This window comes from Zea mays, chromosome 3, assembly GCF_902167145.1.
Source record: "Zea mays cultivar B73 chromosome 3, Zm-B73-REFERENCE-NAM-5.0, whole genome shotgun sequence".
Classification (NCBI taxonomy): Eukaryota; Viridiplantae; Streptophyta; class Magnoliopsida; order Poales; family Poaceae; genus Zea; species Zea mays.
Genome location: NC_050098.1, coordinates 161,233,120 through 161,253,242, shown reverse-complemented (window position 1 = coordinate 161,253,242; position 20,123 = coordinate 161,233,120).

The following is a 20,123-nucleotide window of genomic DNA, read 5'->3' as shown; positions in this document are numbered from 1 at the left end:
CGCACGACCCAGCAGCGCCAGCCTGGCGCGACGGTCAATGCGGCCGAAAGTAGGCTGGCAGTAGTGACGGTGGCAGGCGGGCGGGAGCAGCAGTCACGTCGTCAGCCAGGCTCACGTCCCATCTAAGGGCAGCAAGAGAGCCTCCTCCCACGGCGTGAAGACGGTGCGCGCGTGACCCGTTCCTCGAACGGCTCGCGCACGCGCAACGGCCGCCCCGCCAACCACTCGCCCTGTCGCATTAACTCCGCGGCGGGACAGGCGGCGCCTCTGGCAGGAGAAGCGGGCGACGCTTCGCCTTCGCCGTAATAACCGCGCCAAAAAAGGTACGCCACGCCGTTCGATTTCGTATCCTTTTCCTTTTTTCCTCTTTCTCTATCTCTTGCAACAGGGACCGGGAAAGGGGGATACCCCGAAAAGGATCCTTCCCTGTGAAGGAACCGGGCTCCGAGCCCCCCCTACTGATCAGAGGTTCGAAGGCTGTCCCTCCGAAGGGTTCAACAGCCGCCTCAGATCGCGTGGGCCCGACACCCACTACTGGTCAGGGGTTCGAAGGCCGGCCCCCCGAAGGGCTCCATGGCCGACTCAGGCTACTCGGGCTTCGCGCCCATTACTGATCAGGGGTTCGAAGGTTGGCCCCCGAAGGGTTCACAGTCACCTCAGACGCTGAGCGAGGGATGACCAGGGGTACGTTCGATACATAACCGAGGCTCGGGCTGCGCTCCCGAGGTACCCTAGGACATTTCCGAGACCAGCGGGAGCGATCTTGTAACGGAATCCCATCGAAGGGAGGCATCGAGCCCTCGGACCCCGTCGCCAGGGGACCGGGTCTGGCAGATCACCCGCAGGTACTTTTGGGCGTGCCTCTGGGCCCCTAGCCGACCCCCAACGAACGGGGCATGGACGTCCACTCAGATTACCCGCTTGCAGCTCACCAGAGACACCATGTTCGGTGCCCATCGAGGGTAACATGGCGCTCTCCCCCCTCCTCCTCGCGGAAAGGCGATGTAGGGGCGTATATAAAAAGCCGAGTCTGTCCCTGATCGCCCTCTCGCCCTGTGCGGAGGCTCGGGGGCTGCTCTCGCAAACCCGGCTCCGGCCAGACCGTTGATAGCGTCAACATACCAGCCCGAGAGCTTGGGCCCCGACCGTGCACCCGGGCTACGGCCAGTTCGCATGAGGGAACAACCAGACCAGCCGAAGCATTACGCAAGGCATTAAGACCTCGAAGGAGTGAAACCACCCCTCCGAGGCCTCGGGGGCTACACCCGGCGGGTGCGCTCGCGCGCACCCACCGGAACAAAATGCAACCGAGAAAGGCTGGTCCCCTTGCAAAAAAGTGCGACGAAAGCCTCCAAGCGAGTGCTAACACTCCCTTCGAGGCTCGGGGGCTACTGTCGGGGACCATAATTAGGGGTACCCTCAAGATGCCTAATTCTCAGCTGGTACCCCCCATCAGCATAAAGCTGCAAAGGCCTGATGGGTGCGATTAAGTCAGGAATCAGTCCATACGAGTGACTCGATCACGCTTCGCCCGAGCCTAGCCTCGGACAAGGGCAGCCGACCTCGAGGGACTTCCGTCTCGCCCGAGGCCCCCCTTTAACGGCGGACACATCTCCGGCTCGCCCAAGGCCTTGGCTTCGCTAAGAAGCAACCCTGACTAAATCGCCGCACCGACTGATCGAGTTGCAGGAGCATTTAACGCAAAGGCGGCCTAACACCTTTATCCTGACACGCGCCCCCCGGCAGAGCCGAAGTGACCGCCGTCACTCCGCCGCTCCACTGGCCGGTCTGACAGAAGGACAGCGCCGCCTGCGCCACTCCAACTGCAGCGCCACTCGACAGAGTGAGTCTGACAGGCAGTCAGACCTTGCCAAAGGCGCCATAGGAAGCTCCGCTCCGCCCGACCCAGGGCTCGGACTCGGGCTAAGACCCGGAAGACGGCGAACTCCGCTCCGCCCGACCCAGGGCTCGGACTCGGGCTAAGACCCGGAAGACGGCGAACTCCGCTCCGCCCGACCCAGGGCTCGGACTCGGGCTAAGACCCGGAAGACGGCGAACTCCGCTCCGCCCGACCCAGGGCTCGGACTCGGGCTAAGACCCGGAAGACGGCGAACTCCGCTCCGCCCGACCCAGGGCTCGGACTCGGGCACAGCCCCAGAAGACGACGAACTCCGCTTCGCCCGACCACAGGGCTCGGACTCCGCCCTGGCCTCTGCCGAACGACCTCCGCCTCGCCCGACCCAGGGGCTCGGGCTCGGCCTCGGCAACGGAAGACAGACTCGACCCCAGCTTCGGAGGAGCCCCCACGTCGCCCGACCTCGGGCGCGGGCCCGCCACGTCAACAGGGAGCGCCATCATCACCCTACCCCGAGCCAACTCGGGCCGCAGAGAACAAGACCGGCGTCCCATCTGGCCAGCTCCGCCAGATAGGCAATGATGGCGCCCCGCGTGCCCTGTGACGACGGCGGCTCTCAGCTCCCTTACGGAAGCAGGGGGACATCAGCAAAGACTCGACCGCTCCGACAGCTGTCCCTCCGCCAGGCTCCGTTGCTCCTCCGACAGCCACGACATCACACCAGCAGGGTGCCAAGATCTCTCCGGCTGCCACATTGGCATGTACTTAGGGCACTAGCTCTCCCTCCGCTAGACACGTAGCACTCTGCTACACCCCCCATTGTACACCTGGATCCTCTCCTTATGACTATAAAAGGAAGGACCAGGGCCTTCTTAGAGAAGGTTGGCCGCGCGGGACCGAGGACGGGACAGGCGCTCTCTTGGGGCCGCTCGCTTCCCTCACCCGCGTGGACGCTTGTAACCCCCCTACTGCAAGCGCACCCAACCTGGGCGCGGGACGAACACGAAGGCCGCGGGATTTCCACCTCTCTCACGCCCGTCTCCGGCCACCTCGCCTTTCCCCCCTTCGCGCTCGCCCATGCGCTCGACCCATCTGGGCTGGGGCACGCGGCACACTCACTCGTCGGCTTAGGGACCCCCCGGTCTCGAAACGCCGACAGGTCCAATCATATCTAGTCCCCAGCACGCGAAGGGCCAAGTCACTGGTATGGTCTGCAGTTGCTGTGCTGGTAGATGTTGTTGTTTTGACAAGTATTGGCAAGCTTCACACCTCTGAACTAACTCGGCTGCATCACTCTTCGTTGTTGGCCAATAGAATCCTGACCTGAAGACCTTCCCGACTAGTGTTCTGGACGCTGCATGTATTCCACATTGCCCGGCATGGATCTCCTCCAGAAGTCGCTTCCCAGTAGATGAGAGAATGCACTTCATGAGGACGCCTGATGCACCCCTTCTGTACAATGCCTCCCCAATGGTGGTAGCTCCTCCTCCTCCCTCCTCCTGCTGATGGGGTTGTCGTGGTTCATCTGGTCCTCCCCTTGGCGGAGGAGGAGGTAGAGGTTGGAAGGGTCGGTCGTGCCCGACGGAGTGCTTGAAGTCCCGGCAGTTCCGAAGAGTGTGGCGCATGTCCTTGTGGTACGGGCACTGGGCATCGAGGATGTCGTCCAGCGTACGCTCGCCTCCGCGAGGTCCCCCTCGGGCGCGAGAAGCTGGTGGCCCGGCGGCATGTACTTCTTCGCGGGGCCTCTTCTCCCAGCGTTTGTCGGCTTGCTGGTTCGCGTCGCGTCGTGGTGTCGTCGGTGCGGGCTTTGCTCCTCTGATGAGGTCCTGGGCCCGCTCGTCGGCGGTGATGTAGAGGTTGGCTTCCCGGAACAGCTCCTCGGAGGTAGTTGGCGCCTTCTGTAATATGGCTTGGACGAAAACCGAGTCATTGGATCCTCTGTAGAAGTCCTCGATCATGGCTGCCTCCGTGACCTCGGGGATACGATTTCTCATGGTCTAGAACCTTTTGAGGTATGACCGGAGAGTTTCGTCCCCCGGCGCTTGATGGATTTGAGGTCCCACGGTTGCGCCGGTGTTGGGACTTCCTCTCAGCAGCAAGAAGGCCAACAGGGGTGAACAGGGGTGACAACAGGGTTACGTGCACGGGGGCAATAGCTCTGTTAATCTAGCCTCTCACGGGCACAGTGCGGGGGTATTTATAGGTATCTGAGTGCCCAGCGTCTTGTGTTAAGGACGCATGTGCCCTCAGACGCCTAGTTTATCCCCGGAATATTCCCATAAAGCAGGGTTACAAGCTGTAATTACAAGTATGCCTTTACAAGTTAGGCCCGTAATACAGAGGCGGCCACGCGGGGCCCGTTACGCTGGGCCGGATCACACGTGGGCCTTGGGGCTGAACGAGGCCGCGCCGTGGGAGGACGTCGCCGCAGGCCTTCGTCAAAGTGCCGAGTCCTGCGAAGGGTGTCCCTGCCCGCTTTGTCTCCGTCGGATCAGCGACTGCAGCGAAGGCCTCGAGCGAAGGGTGGCGTCTTTGCCTTCGCCCCAACATTTGCCCTCCGAGGGACCAGTTCGACAAAGTCACCTGGTGCCGAAGACGTCGCTAGATGGCGGAGACGCTGCCCTCGCTCGAAGTGGTTCCGCGGGGGTTTTTGATGTGACCGTTGATGGACGGCGTACTGTTGGATTGCGGGTTTCCCGAAGCGTCGCGGCCTGTCGGATTGCGGGTTTCCCGAAGAGCCGCGCCCTGCCTATAAAAGGGGGCGGGGGCGGCGCTGTTTGAACTTTGCCTTCCGCGCTCCGTAAAACCCTAGCCGCCCGCCGTCTTGCTGCTCCTTTTCCTCCGCTGCTCCCTTTGCTCGCCGGCGTTCTGGCTCGAGTGAAGCAGACCGCCCGCCGCCGCCGACGGTACGTAGCAATGCCATCCTCTTCTTCTTCCGCCAACGCCACGCCGCCGGCCGCCGCCTCGTCTGAGGAGACGTTGAGTAATGTGATGGTGGAGGAGTTGCGCGCCGGCGACTCTGTTGAATTTGGTGTGTCACGGATGACGTCAGCCCGTATTGAAGATATGCAGCGGTTGGGCTACTTTGGCGGCGGAGTCGCTCGTGCTCCGGGGACGGAGGAAGTCCCCGAGCCGGAGGGCGAGTTGGTTGTTTTCGAGGCGTTCTTCGTCGCCGGACTCCGCTTGCCTTCACACCAGTTTGTCGGCGAAGTCCTGCGCAGATTCAGCGTTCAAATACATCAGCTGACACCGAACGCCATAGTGGCGCTGGCGAAGTATGTCTGGGCGACGACTTCGTACGGCGGGCAGCCGTCAGTTGAAGTTTTTGCGAAGAATTATTGTTTGCATTGGCAGAAAAGGGTGGTTGAGGACGGAGTTGCCCAGTTCGGGTCATGCACTTTCACGTCGAAGACCGGCAAGACCACAATGCCAGTAGTGGAGTTGGTCCCGTGCGCCCGCAACAAGTGGGGCAATTGGAATGAATTCTGGTTTTATGTCGCTGAGGCTACTGTCGAAGGCCATCAGGGGCTCCCCATGTCCGAAATGTGCTCTCACTATTACTCTGCGTATCCGCCTTTTGAAGTGGCAGAAGAGGATGCAAACGAAGGGGCCCTTCGGTGCGCGCCGGCCAGAGCAGCGGTCGCGATTTGGTTGAAGAGTTTGCGGCGTACGGGGTCTGGCCCTTGGCGCGCGGCTGGGCGCTGGGCGAAGTATGCCCTCGCCAGATGCCCTTTCACGGAGGAAGGGAGGTGCGAAGTCCTGCCTTCGCACTGAGTTTGCGGAACCGTGACCCGACCGCCTTTGTGCGTGATGCAGAGGACTTGGCGGTGCGACTCGTGGGGCGCTACGTGCCGAGGACGGAGGGCCAGTGCAGTTTTGATATCCGCGGGTCAAACGATCGTTTGAACAGGGTCTTCGAATTAAATCAACTGCCGTACGACGGCTACCCTGGTCAGGACGAAGCAGACCGCCGCGGGAAGAAACCGGCGGTGGAGACTGGAGGCGACCCTGCGCTGGCGGCCGCCACCTCTTCGAAAAAGAGAAAATTAGGTACTGCGATGGGAAGGCTTGGGGTGTCTGATAGTTTCGCTAGAGAGTTAATGAGGACGTGTGCGGCCCCGGGGGAGAGGATGTCTTTGCCCGAGCTCCGGGAGTCTTCGGCTCGGATGCTGAGGGTTACCGGGGGTTGTTGGCCTAAAGGCATTTCTATCCCCTGGGCGGATGAGGAGGACTGTTTTACATCTCGTATGGTTCATCGGTGGAAAGTTTTTCCTTATGGGCGAAATATCGGTCATGTTGTGTGGGCAGTGATGGACAAGGATCGCCAAGGGGCGGCGCGAAAACGCCAGGCGACCGTGAGGGTTCACGAAGCCCGGCCGAAAAGGCAGCGGGGAACGGCGAAGGCTGAGGCCTCCGGCGGAGGCAAGCCGCCTCTGCCGGCGAAGGTGGGCGCCTCCGCGCCCGGCAAGGCGCCGGAGGCGACGGTGGGCGCCGGAGGCCCCAAGCTGTCGAAGGTGGTGCCGTCCGTCAGCGGGGTGGCGGAGGATGCGAAGGCGGCCCGATCGTTACCGCCGTCTGTCAAACGCGTTGCCGACTTCGGCACCGAGATTAATGTGGAGGATTATCTTGGGGGTGAGTCTATATGAATATGTATACATTTTTTTTGATTTGTTGACGCGTTGCAGGGTCGGACGAGGGCCCGCTTGCTCTAGTTGTGCCTGGCGCGGCGATCGGGACGGCTGCGCCAGCGCCGAAGGCAGGGGTAGAGACCCTTGGCGTTGGAGGCGAGGTGTCTGCCCTCGTGCTGGTCAGAGACGAGGCGGGCGTGGCGACCCGCCAGCTGAAGGGAGCGACGGAGGCGCTGAATCGCGCGACGGAGGCGCTGAGTCAGGTCCGCCGAGCTATACTTTCTCTCCTCTTTTTTTTTCCTTACGTGCCGGCCTTACGTGTGTTTTGCAGGTGGCTGACTTCACCAGCCGCACTGCGTCGGGGGCCCTTACGGCAGCGTTGTCTGCCGAGGTCGAGAGACTTCGGACGCAACATGCGGACGCTGTCCGTGAGAAGTCGGCCTCCGACAGCAAGTGCCGCAAACTGGCGGAGAAGGTGGCCGCCCTTGAGAAGGAGAAGGCAGACCTCCGGCGCCAGCTGACGGAGGAGAGGAGGGAGGCCAACGAAGCCATCGCCAAAGAGCAGGCTGCGCAGGCGGAGGCCAGGCTGGCGCGGGCGGAAGGCAATATCGCTAAGGAGCTCGCCGGAGAACTGCAGCGGCGGCTTGCTGCCTTTGAGAGCCGCGCGGAGGGGGCCGAGGCCGCGGCACGAGCGGAGGCCGAACGGACGCGCACGCAGCTCATGACTTCATACCGCGAGCTGGGTGTGCGGACGGGTGACTTCGAGGTGCCGGAGCGAGAGGCCGGACTTCGCTGTCTGGAGTGGGTGCAGGAGGAACTGCAGGAGCTCCCCACTGTCTTGGCGGGGTTGATGTCGTTCACCTCCCTGGTCACCTGCGAGGCAGCGATGAACGCGCTCTCTCGCGAAGGCTGCCGGCACTATGAGGCCCTCGACCAGGTGGATGAGGATTTTGGGCGAGATATCTTTGAGGTCGAAGACCCCATGGTGAAGGAGTCCGCCGGGGCCCTCTATGACCGGATGTGGGGTTTATACGGTCGTGAGGTGGTCCGGGCGCGGGCCGAGGCTGCGAGGGCTCAGGTAACGTTGTCGTTTACTCGGCGTTTGCTGGATGCGGTCTGTGCGTGTGTTTGCTGAATTTTTGTGCGTTTTGTCTTAGGCGGAGCGCGGCGAGCGGGTGGACGACTTTGGGGCGCTGAACAGCGCGCTGCCTGAGCCGGGGACGATCCCTGCGGAGGCCGCGACTGTAGTCGCCCCGGGGCTGACCCCGGAGACTGCGGAAGATGCACCAGGCGCCCCTGCACCTGCCGCGGCCGGCGAAGACCTTCTCCCAAAGGTGGCCGATGGCGCACCTGATGCCCCCGCAGCTGCTGTGCCGAGCGCTGAAGGTCCAGCGGAGGCGGCGACGGAGGCGGCGGCGGAGGCTCCCGCAGCGGCAGGGCCTTCGCAGGTGGCATAGGTGGTGTTTAGGGTTGAGGGATTTTTGGATGTTGTACTGAATTTTGGTTGCTGCGCAGGTTCAAGATTTTGGGCCTGCGCACGCAACCGCTACTACTGAGTTTTTGGCGGCTTCGACCGCGGAAGATGGAAATGAATGTGGTGGGTCTGCTTCTGAGTTTTTTGATTTTACTGACTCTGGGAGTTCGGTTGAGTGGACCGAGGAGTCGTCGGAGGAGGACTTGGACTATTTTGCGGCCCTGGACGTGGCTGCGGCGGAGGCTGCGCCACATGCTGCGGACGCGCCAGGCGTGCCCGGTCCTAGCACCGGGCACCGACGACGAAGGGCGGTTGCGAAGCGTAGGATTAGTGCGGAGGAAGGGGCTCGGCTTCGCGTTAGTAGGGTTGGTCGGCAGGAGCTGCTGTCTTTGCCGGCCGCCTCGGGTGTAGGCGAAGGGGAGTTGCGAAGCCTTTTTGCAGGTGAGGAGCTTAGGATAATGTTATTTAATTATAGAGAGATGGGGATTATTCCTAAGGCTGAGCCGATGTAGGGCGTGGTGCCCTCGCTTGTGTATGTGTAAGGGCTTGTGGAATGGAGTTGTGTGCCCTCGCGTGCCTGTGCCTGCGAGGGCGCTGTGTACTTTGTGTGGTGTGATTGACTATGCTGGGCCTGTATGATTGTAATTGGTCTTGCTGTCGTTTCTGCTTTTGTTATACTGGGTCGGTTGCGCCCTTAGGCGGCTCTTGGGGTAGACTTCGGATTTTTGCGCGCTTGTGTTAAGTCCGGCTGCACCCTTAGGCGACTTCTGCGCGGATAGTCTTCGCGATAGACTTCGGTTTTTGCGCACTTGTTGTGCTAAGTCCGGCTGCACCCTTAGGCGACTTCTGCGCGGATAGTCTTCGCGATAGACTTCGGTTTTTGCGCACTTGTTGTGCTAGGTCCGGCTGCACCCTTAGGCGACTTCTGCGCGGATAGCCTTCGCGATAGACTTCGGTTTTTGCGCACTTGTTGTGCTAAGTCCGGCTGCACCCTTAGGCGACTTCTGCGCGGTAGACTTCGGTTTTTGCGCACTTGTTGTGCTAAGTCCGGCTGCACCCTTAGGCGACTTCTGCGCGGATAGCCTTCGCGATAGACTTCGGTTTTTGCGCACTTGTTGTGCTAAGTCCGGCTGCACCCTTAGGCGACTTCTGCGCGGATAGTCTTCGCGATAGACTTCGGTTTTTGCGCACTTGTTGTGCTAAGTCCGGCTGCACCCTTAGGCGACTTCTGCGCGGATTGGTCGCACGCGAGGGTGTCTAGCGCTTAGCCTCGCGGTGACTTCGAATTGGTCGAATGCCGAAGACCGTTGTCGCGGTCTTTTTTCGACACATGCTTTTGCGGGGGATTTTTCTCACATATATTACATGGCTCCGCCTCGTTAAAAACCTCACCCCCCGGGAGGAAAAGAGTGCGGGCCGGTACAAGATTGTTTACGGTGAATTACAAGGGCAAACTCAGCCCTAAGTATTAAACAAAAAATTTACGAAGGTTGTCGATGTTCCAGGAGTGCTCCAGGTCCTCGCCATCTGGCGTTGTGAGCCTGTAAGCGCTGGGGGAAGCTTTTGTTTTGACTATGAAGGGGCCCTCCCACTTGGGCTCCAACTTGCCCTTGGACTCCGTCCGAGCTGTTCGGATGAGTACGAGGTCCCCCGCGCTGAACTCCTTTGGGATGACTGCGCGGTCGCGCCATGCTTTGGTCTGGGCTTGGTATTTGTTTAAGGCCTGCAGGGCGAAGACCCGGTCTCCGTCAATGAGATCTTTGGAGGTTGGCTCATCCACGTCAGGGGTGGCTGACGGAGCTGTGCGCTGAGACCCATGCTTTATTTCTTGCGGGGTCATTGCCTCCGATCCGTATAGAAGGCGGAAAGGAGTGAACCCGGTCGCCCTGCACTCGGTTGTGTTTAGCGCCCAGACTGCCTCCGGTAACAAGTCGGTCCATCTGCCTTTTTTTTCATCGAGGAGCATCTTCTTGACAGCTGTGAAGATTTTCCCATTGGCACGCTCCACGACTCCGTTGGACTGCGGATGATAGACTGAAGCGAAGGCAAGCTTGGTGCCGATGGAAAAACAAAAATCCTTGAAATCTTGATTGTCAAACTGCTTGCCGTTGTCGACTGTTAGCTCGGACGGTACTCCGAAGCGGCAAACAATGTTCTGCCAAAAGAATTTTTGGGCAGTCTTTGATGTGATTGTGGACACGGCCCTCGCTTCAATCCACTTGGTGAAGTATTCGACGGCGACGAAGGCGAACTTAAGGTTCCCCTGAGCGGTGGGCAGGGGCCCGACAATGTCCAGGCCCCAGCGCTGAAGAGGCCATGTATGGGCGATCAGCTTTGTATATTGCGAGGGGTTGCCTGACCGAGGAGAGAACTTCTGGCAGGCTTCGCAGGACCTTGTGACTCGATTTGCGGCGCAGATTATTGCAGGCCAGTAAAACCCTTGACGGATCACCTTAGCAGCCAGGGCCCTTGGCCCCGCGTGCGAGCCGCACGTGCCACTGTGGACCTCGCGCAAGATTTGGATGCCTTCGGTCTCGGTGACACATTTAAGCATTGGCTGACTGACCCCTTTCTTGTATAATTGGCCCTCGATCAGTGCGAAGTCCCGGCTTCGATGTCCGAGGCGCTTCGCCTCACTGACGTCGGTTGGATGATAGTATCCCTGTAGGAACAGGGTTATTGGGGCCCGCCAGTCTTCGGTCATGATTAGGTTGACTATACGGTGGCCCTCGCTATCATTAGTTATTTGGAGCCCTTCGGGGCTCCGGACGGCTGGCGTGCCGATGGTGTGAAAGAATACGTCGGAGGGCAGGGGCTCGCCCCTGGCGGCGGCTTTGGCTAATGCATCGGCCTCCTCATTCTTGGCCCTGTCCACATGCTGTAGGGTGAATCCCTTGAACTGCCTCTCGAGACTTCGGATAGCCGCGAGGTATTGCATGAGCGCGGGGTCTTTTGCTGCATAGTCTTTTTCGACCTGACCGGCGACTATCTTGGAGTCTGTTTTGATGATACATGTGGTGACTCCGAGGGCCCTTAGCTTGCGGAGGCCGAGGATGACTGCTTCATACTCTGCTATGTTGTTTGTACACTTGTCGGATTCCAGAGCGAAGCTGAGGCGTGCTGCATATCTGTGTCTGACTCCGGCTGGTGAGGTGATGACTGCAGCGACGCCTGCCCCCGCATGACACCATGCGCCGTCGCAATGGATAGTCCAGACCTTTTCTGTGGATGGGTCCGGCTGTGTTACTGGCCCAGTCCAGTCGACGACGAAGTCTGCCAGGACTTGCGATTTGATGGCTGTCCTGGGCTCGAAGGTGATGTGGTAGCCGGAGAGCTCGGCTGCCCACTTGGCAATTCTCACTGATGCCTCCGGGTTCCTGAATAGTTCGCCGAGTCCCCTGTCTGAGGTGACTCGGACCTTGAATGCTTCAAAATAATGGCGCAGCTTGCGCGAGGACATAACAACTGCGTACGCAATCTTCTCCAGCTCTGTCATGTTGCATTTGGATGGTGTCAGGACTTCGGAGACATAGTAGACAGGGCACTGTCTGACTGCGCCCTCGACTGTCTGCTCCTGTACCAGTGTCGCGCTGACCGCGTGCGGCGAAGCCGCGACATAGAGCAGTAAGGGGAGCGAGGAGTCTGGGCTTGTGAGGATGGCCAGCTCCGCCAGGTACTGTTTTAATGAGGCGAAGGCCGCTGCTTGCTCCGGTCCCCAAACGAAGTCCTTCGCGCCGTGGAGTGTTTTGAGGAAGGGGAGACTTCGATCGGCGGACCTGGAGATGAATCTATTGAGGGCGGCCATCCTGCCTGTCAGGCGCTGGACGTCCCTGGCGGACTGCGGAGGCGACATATCGACGATGGCCTGGATCTTGGTTGGGTTGGCCTCGATGCCGCGGCGGGACACCAGGTAGCCCAATATCTTGCCCTGGCGAACACCGAAAACACACTTTTCCGGGTTTAGGCGGAGTCGTGCGTCTCGCATGTTCGCGAATGTCTCCGCCAGGTCGGCGAGGTGGTCCTCCTTATTCTTGCTGGCGACGACGATGTCGTCCACATATGTGAATATATTTCTGCCGACCTGCCCTTCGAGCACTGTTTTGGTGAGTCTGGAGAAGGTAGATCCGGCATTCTTGAGACCCTCCGGCATTCTGACAAAGCAATAAGTGCCGAAGGGTGTTATGAAGCTGGTGCTAGCCTTGTCTTCCTCCTTCATGTATATCTGGTGATAGCCGGAGAAGCAGTCGAGGAGGGACATGACCTCACATCCGGCCGCGCTATCGACTATTTTGTCGATCCGTGGCAACGGGAAATTGTCCTTTGGGCAGGACTTATTGAGACTGGTGAAGTCTATGCACATGCGCCATTTTCCGCTTTTCTTCTGCACCATCACAACATTGGAGAGCCACGTGGGGTAAGCCACTGGCTCGATGAATTTAGCCTCCAGGAGGCGATGCACCTCCGCTTTGGCGGCCTCTGTCTTTTCGTCTGACATCTTGCGAAGCTTCTGCTTTTTGGGTCGCACCGAGGGGTCAATCCCCAAGTTGTGCTCAATTATGGCTCGGCTGACTCCGACCAGATCGAGGGCAGACCAGGCGAAGACATCTTTATTCTTGGCCAGGCAGCAGAGAAGTTTCTCTTCTTCAAGTGAGGTGAGGTCTTCGCTGATAGTTACTGTCTGCTTGGGCGTGGCCTGATCGAGGGGACAGTCTTGGTCCCGTCTTGGCACTGCAACTGTGCCTTGTCGTGCTGCTTGTCAGTTGGGCTGGCCGGCGCGGGGACTTCGCGCTGGGTCGTGAGACAGTGTACATTTCTCTGACCGGGCACGAAGTCCCGCTCTATGTTGCGCGCCGTCTGCTGGTTGCCGTAAATTGTGATGGCGCCTAGCGGGCCTGGTATCTTCATACATAGGTACAACCCGTGGATGGCAGCTTCGAATTTGTTGATGGAGCCCCGGCCCATGATGGCGTTGTATGGATATACCATGTCGACAATGTCGAAGGTTACTTGCTCACTTCGGGCATTGGGTGCTACACCGAAGGAGAGGGGCAACTCTATCTTGCCAACTGGAAAGGTGCCCTTGCCGCCGAAACCATACAACGGGTTGTCCGAAGGCTTCAGCAAGCTGTGGCTTATACCCATGCGGTCGAAGGCGTGGAGGAAGATGATGTCCGCCTGACTGCCGTTGTCGACTAGGACTTTGTGTAAGTCCCAGCCTGCCACGCTGCAATTGATGACCATTGCGTCGATGTGGGGGGCGCTGCGCAGGTCGACGTCTCGCGCGTCGAAGGTTAGCGGTATGTGGGACCACTTCGTCTGCACGATTGGGCCAGTGACGGCGACATGGTTGATGCTGCGGTAGTGGTCCCGCTTCTGCCGCTTGGTGTCGAAGTCGGTGCTCGACCCCCCTGTTATCATGTGAATGACTCCGCGATATGGTTGATCGGCGAAGTCTTCTTGCTTTGGGGCATGGGGGATGTTTTGGTGTTGCTGGTGTGGTGGTGGTTGTGGAGGAGGTACGATTTGTACTTCCTGATGGTGTTGGTAAGCGTGGTGCGGTGGATGCGGAGCGGGAGCGTGGGCATATGGTGGAGGGGGTGGCTGGTAATTATGCGCGACAATTCTGGGATTGTCGGCTGGCTGCGCCCTCGCCATTCTGTCTCTGGTGGCCTTCGTCTCGGGGCAGTCTTTGGTCTGGTGGGCGCAGTCTTCGCCGTGGAAAAGGCAATAGAACCGGCGCGGCGGCTGCTGCGCCCGCCCTCGACCCCTGCCGCGAGTTCCATTTCCGCGGCCCTGGGGGGGATATTCCTGGCGGCGAGGGGGGTCAGCAGCAGGCTGTTGGTTGACGATGTTGTGGACTTGCTGCTGACTGCGGCCGTCTCGACCGGAGTCTGGCTGCGGAGTCCTTGTCCACGTGTGGCTGGACTGCGGAGTCTGACTGTTGGGTTTCCGTTGTGACTCGACCTTGCGCTGGTGGAGCTCTTCGGATTTGGCATATTTTTCGAAGAGCTGATATAGCTCCTGCAAGCTCTTGGGTGGATCTCTGATACAATGGTTGTAGAGGACGCCGGCCCGAAGGCCACTGATGGCGTAGTGGATAGCGATCTGATCGTCGACAGAGGGCAGCTGCGACTTGAGTGTTAAGAACTTGCGGTAATACTCCCGCAGAGTCTCCTTTTCCAGCTGTTTGCAAAGCGAGAGCTCGGCCAAAGCGTCGGTGTCTGGACGGTATCCTTGAAAGTTGAGGAGGAACTTGTCCCTGAGACTTCGCCACGAATCAATGGACAGCGGAGGCAACCTGGTGAACCAGGTGAGTGCTGGGCCCTCTAGGGCGATGATGAAAGACTTCGCCATTGTGGCGTCGTCCCCTCCGGCTGATGCAACGGCGACTTGGTAACTCATGATGTATTGCGCCGGGTCGGTGCTGCCGTTGTACTTGGGGTATGCCCCTGCTCGAAAGTTGGCTGGCCAAGGCGTCACTTGCAGGTGTGGCGCCAGGGGACTTCGCTCGTCGAGGTAGTTGACCCCTTGGAATGGCGCGCCGTGCTGGGGGGCGTAGTCATGCTGGGGGAAACGCGGGTTCTCCGGCTGCGCCCGGTGCTGCAGGGGTTGGCCATGCTGCCGGCCGAGGTAGCCTTCGCGCGTGTCCTCCGGTTGTGTGCGCTGTTGGAGGGGTGGCTCTTGCTGTGGACCGAGGTGGCCTTCGCGCTGCATCAGCGCGATCTCGCGCTCGAGGTCTTGGGCTTTCTGCTCCTCATCGCGTATCATTTGTCGCACTTTGGCTAATGCGGACACACGCTGGCGCTTGGCCTCCAGTATCTCTTTCTGCCTCTGGAGATTGCGGTTCCTGAGGCGCAGGGCGCGCAGCTGCAGCTGTTCTTCTGCTGAGACGCCGAGGACCTCACCGTCCTCGGTGAGGTCCACGCCTTCCAGTGGGGCGAAGCCTGGGGGCGGCTGCGACTGTCCTTCGGTTCCGCAGGTGCGGAAGGTGTCGTCTTCGCCGGTGTGGGGAACATTGTCTTCAGTGGGCTCTTGGTGGGTGGATTGGGTGAGGACGAGGGCCTTGCCCTTTCTTGCGGCCAGCAGTGCTGCCTTCGCAGCCTCGTCGGCCTTGGGGTTAGCTCTCTTGGGTGCCATCGCGGGTGGTTTTGTCGTAGCACGAACGGTGGGCGCCAATTGTTGGGACTTCCTCTCAGCAGCAAGAAGGCCAACAGGGGTGAACAGGGGTGACAACAGGGTTACGTGCACGGGGGCAATAGCTCTGTTAATCTAGCCTCTCACGGGCACAGTGCGAGGGTATTTATAGGTATCTGAGTGCCCAGCGTCTTGTGTTAAGGACGCATGTGCCCTCAGACGCCTAGTTTATCCCCGGAATATTCCCATAAAGCAGGGTTACAAGCTGTAATTACAAGTATGCCTTTACAAGTTAGGCCCGTAATACAGAGGCGGCCACGCGGGGCCCGTTACGCTGGGCCGGATCACACGTGGGCCTTGGGGCTGAACGAGGCCGCGCCGTGGGAGGACGTCGCCGCAGGCCTTCGTCAAAGTGCCGAGTCCTGCGAAGGGTGTCCCTGCCCGCTTTGTCTCCGTCGGATCAGCGGCTGCAGCGAAGGCCTCGAGCGAAGGGTGGCGTCTTTGCCTTCGCCCCAACAGCCGGTTTGTCGGAGAGGGACTGGAAATTGGCGGTGAAGCGTCGACTGGAGTCGCCCCAGTCGTCGATGCAGTGTCGGGGTAGATATCGCAGCCATTGCAGCGCGTCTTGCCCGAGGACAATGGGTAAGTACGCGGTCATCACGTCTTCGGACGCCCCGGTGGCTCGAGCAGCGGTGGTGTAGACGGCCAGCCAGCCCCCTGGATCCTGCTTAGGTTCATATTTGTTGACATTGGATACCTTGAAGTTAGGAGGCCATTGGATGGCCCTAAGGCGTGGAGTAAGAGCAGACACTCCACATGTGTCCTCCTGTCATCGGGGATGATGTCTGTCCCGGGGAGGGGAGTAGTTGTTGTGGTTCCTCGACCGTCCCCGGGTTGTACCGCCAGTTGAGGCCATTGTCGACTCAGTTCTGGCGGCCTGGCTCCGAGCTGGGATGCCATGATCCCTATCGTACTCCTCCCGGCGGCGGATCTCGTTCTCGTGCCGTCGTTCACGTGAAGCATTGATGGAGCTTCGCGCGTCTCGGTGACTGTTGATGGCGTGTCGTAGATCGTTCGGCGGGTGAGCAAGCGGTAGAAGATGGTTGGCTGCCTGGGTGAACAGTCGTCGGTAGCCCTCGACATCGGGAGTTCGAGGGAGTCCATCAGCTATCCGAGCTAGTACTCCTCCAACTTCGCTCAGCGTGTTCATGGCTCGGGCGAAGTCGGGATTCAGGTTGCGCCCGAAGAATGGATTCTCCCGGCGTTGCCTTGCATCTTGCTCGGCTTGTTCCTGAGCCCGGTGGCGATCACGTCGTCGGAAGTTCCTTCGTTCTCTGAAGACACGTTCCTCCGGAGTTTCTCCTATCTCCGAGACCTCGTCCCGCGAGACAGGTTGCTCTGGATCCCATTCTCCGGCCGCGTGATGTCGTCGAACGTTCCGGCGCCGGTTTCTCCGTCGGCGGGATTCTCGTTGAGGTGGTTCTTCTCCGGGTGCTGTCGGCTCGTCGTCGGAGACGAGAGGCGACTCCACTCTCCCGATGAAGAGGACGTCGGGATAGAATGGTGCTGCTGTCGTGGCGACCTTCTTTCCGTTCTCCTTTGAGGGCGAAGGAACGGAAAGAACAACTTGCTTCCCCTTGGTCTCCTTCTTCCTCGCGATCCGCGTCCATTCTTTTGTCGGGGAAGTAGGCAGTGGAGTTCTTCGGGTCAGCGGGCTCTCGGCCCCTGACTTTCCGGAGACGATCTTTCTCCAGAGAGCTGGAGGTTGCGCTTCTCCGACATTTTCGGAGTTTGTTGGAGGAGACTTCTTTTTCGGCGGATCCGCAATGCGGTGTAGAGTTCCCTCTTCATCTGCTACGGATGAGATTGTTCTGAAGCAAAATACGGATCCGGGACGGAGGGTGATCTTGCTGTGGAAGGTGACGGCCATTGAGCTAGCTTGGATCGTCGACACACCCCCTACCTGGCGCGCCAGCTGTCGGTGTTTTAGGTCCGACCGCACACCCGGGGTTGCCCCTCAAAGTGTTTTTAGGAGTAGGACGGTGTCGCCGACTGTAGCAAAATGGTTCGTGCTAGATGCACGAGGAACAGTGGACAATGTTTACAGGTTCGGGCCGCTTAGAGATGCGTAACACCCTACGTCCTGGTGAGTATGCTTGGTGAATGAGGTTACAGGGGAGCTCTCCGAATTGAGAATGTAGAGAGCTGAGGTGGGTGGCTGAGTAATAGGGTCAATCGTTCTGAAGGGGTGCCCACTAGGCCTTATATACTCGACCGTGGGGCAATACACGTGGATATGATAACAATGTGTAGCTAAAAGATAGTGAACTGTTTGAGTTTATCTCCCTGTAGTTCTGCCGACCTATCCTCGCATGGCTTCGTTGCATGGGGGCTCCAGCGCGGGAAAGTCGGATCTCTGTTGTGGTCGCTCGCTCGACGTTGTGGGCCGTCCGGGCTTGTACCAATCCGGCCTCATGTCGATCTGCTTTGCTGATTGTCCCTCCCCAGGCCCACGAAAGAATGACCTTACGATTTATTGGGCCCTTGGGCCTTTCGTGAGGTCTTTTACTCTTCTAGTGGACCCGGGGGATATCTGTCCCTCACACCTCTCTTTTGGACTCGGATTTATTTCTAACGCTAACCCTGGCTTGTAGTTGTGTTTAAAGTTGTAAATTTCAGTTTTCACCTATCCACCCCCTCTAGACGACTTTCAATAACCAATAGATCAAGGTGAATGCAGCAATTAGTTTCAATCAACTCCTATACCTATTGCAACAATATAGGTAGGCAGTGAATAAATTAAAATATTGTAGGAAGTTAGATGTCAGGGCTTGCCTTTCTCGAAGGAACTGGGGCGATGATCAGGACACTCCTGAGCTTCAGCTTCGAGTTCACCATCTTCCACAAGAATTCCTGGTAGCTCCTCGACAATCCCCACTGGTACTTCCTCCTGCGATCATGTATGATGTATGGATGCAGTATGAGGATACATGGTGCTTCACGCGTGAGATGTATGATGCGTATGGATGCATGTGATGTACACGTATGTCAAAATCGATCTATTACACGCGAGCTTCTACAAGATAGTCTACATCGTCCAAGAACATGTAATCTGTCTTTTCTTGGTCGGTCCCAACTTTTGTTTAAGGATTCTACACGACTTCACATTGGTTAAGTCCTAAAGCATTTCGAATTACCTTACACCTATGGGTTTAGAAATACTAAGCTATATTCTTCATTAAGCTTCCTTATCTTTTAGAGGTTAGTTGCTTCCTAGCAAAAAGGGATTTGTTTAATTCTAATCAATCCCGTAGAAGTAACCCCCCTAAATTATTTCGAAGTAACTTATTATTCAACTAGAATCTCTCCTAATTACATAGACTTTTGGTATATCACTTAGTCGGACTTATATTGAGACTACCATTTGATTACTTCAAAATTTAATACAAAAATTCTAACAGATAATAATTTACTATAATCCTTTACCACATAAATTTAAAAGGTTTTGGACCCATGTTTTTACTACATAAAGTAATAAGAAATGATGTAGAAAACAAATTGATCTACTTTTAAATACTAAACCAGTCAAACAATAAATACCCTATTTTTCTTATACCCTACTGAGTCTAATATCATATCATAAAAATTTACACAGACAATTCCTTTATAATTCTTTTTCTATGGTTTTCTAAAGAAATTAGCCTTTTTGGTTTTCATTTATTATCCAAAATTTCTCTGTATTATTACTGGCTCAAATTAATTCCAGAGGTGGTTATTAACATATGATTTATCCACAAAAAGTTTCATAACCCAATTTGCAGCTTTACTATTTATTTTCAATTTCCTAGAGAATCAGTCATTTAATCTTTTAATCCATATACACAAATTAATCCACAGAACATAATCCTAAAATAATTAAAATAGTTAAGCAATACCTATAGGAACCTAACAAAAATATGACTCATATTTTTCAAGCCTTAGATCTATTTATTTTATTACTTATAAATAAACTCGATTTTCAAATTTAAATTCAAACCGTGAATAAAATCATTCAAATCTTGACATGCAACATTTTTAAACCATGGATCTGACTTAGAGGAGTCCTACCAAAATTATTTTGCAATTTTTCGGGTTCAAAAACTCGAGTTACAATTTTTCCAATGTTATGTGCATATTAAATCGAAAAAGGAAAAGAAAAACAAAAAACCCACTTTGCATGTTAGCCCCTCAGGTTTCAACTAACTGCAAACGGTCACCACAAGGTCCTCAGCCACTGTTTTCTGAGTCTAAGGCATTTTGTAGAAAAACCCTCGAGTTTTGGATTAATCGCGCGCGAGATCCTTCTTCTTCCTCAGAACATAGAGAGAGAGAGACGCGAGCGCGGCTTGGTCATCGGCTTACCGACGATGAAGTTGGCTAGGCGAGGTGGCGGACAGGTGTGATCGACGAAGGCGAACTCGACGGTGGTCTTGGCTCGGTGGGTCATGGATGGAGATATCTGGTCCACGCACGCCAGCGGGGACCGAGGAACGACGACATTGACGGTGGTGCTCAAGGCATTCTCCAAGCTCGAGCAAAGGGCTACAGGTCTAGGCAGTTGACGACGAAGTGGTTGCGACTTGGTTTGTGGACTACGGTGGTCAGTGGAGGCGCGGACGCGAGCTAGCTCGCGACGGCCATGGCGAACGACGTCGGGTGGAAGACGAACCGAGAGCGAGGGCGAGTGAGAGCGAGACGAGAGTAGAGAACGAGAGTGAGTGAGGGCGCGGTGGAGTGCTTGACAGAAAGAAGCCAGGCGTGGCTGCTGGTTGTCCATGCGCACGGACAAGGCGCGGCACGGAGCAGGCGTGGCGTCCATGCGTCCAGGCGCGCGCCACTTGGCGGACACGATCTGCTCGGACTGCAGACGCAAGTGAGACAAAATGAGGAGCTCAAAATGTCACCCGCTTCAGCTATTTTGTTCCCCTCTCTACCGGCTAAAATTTTGCTACAGGGATTAGAGTGGTTCAGTGGCTAGAATTTGAATTAGAGA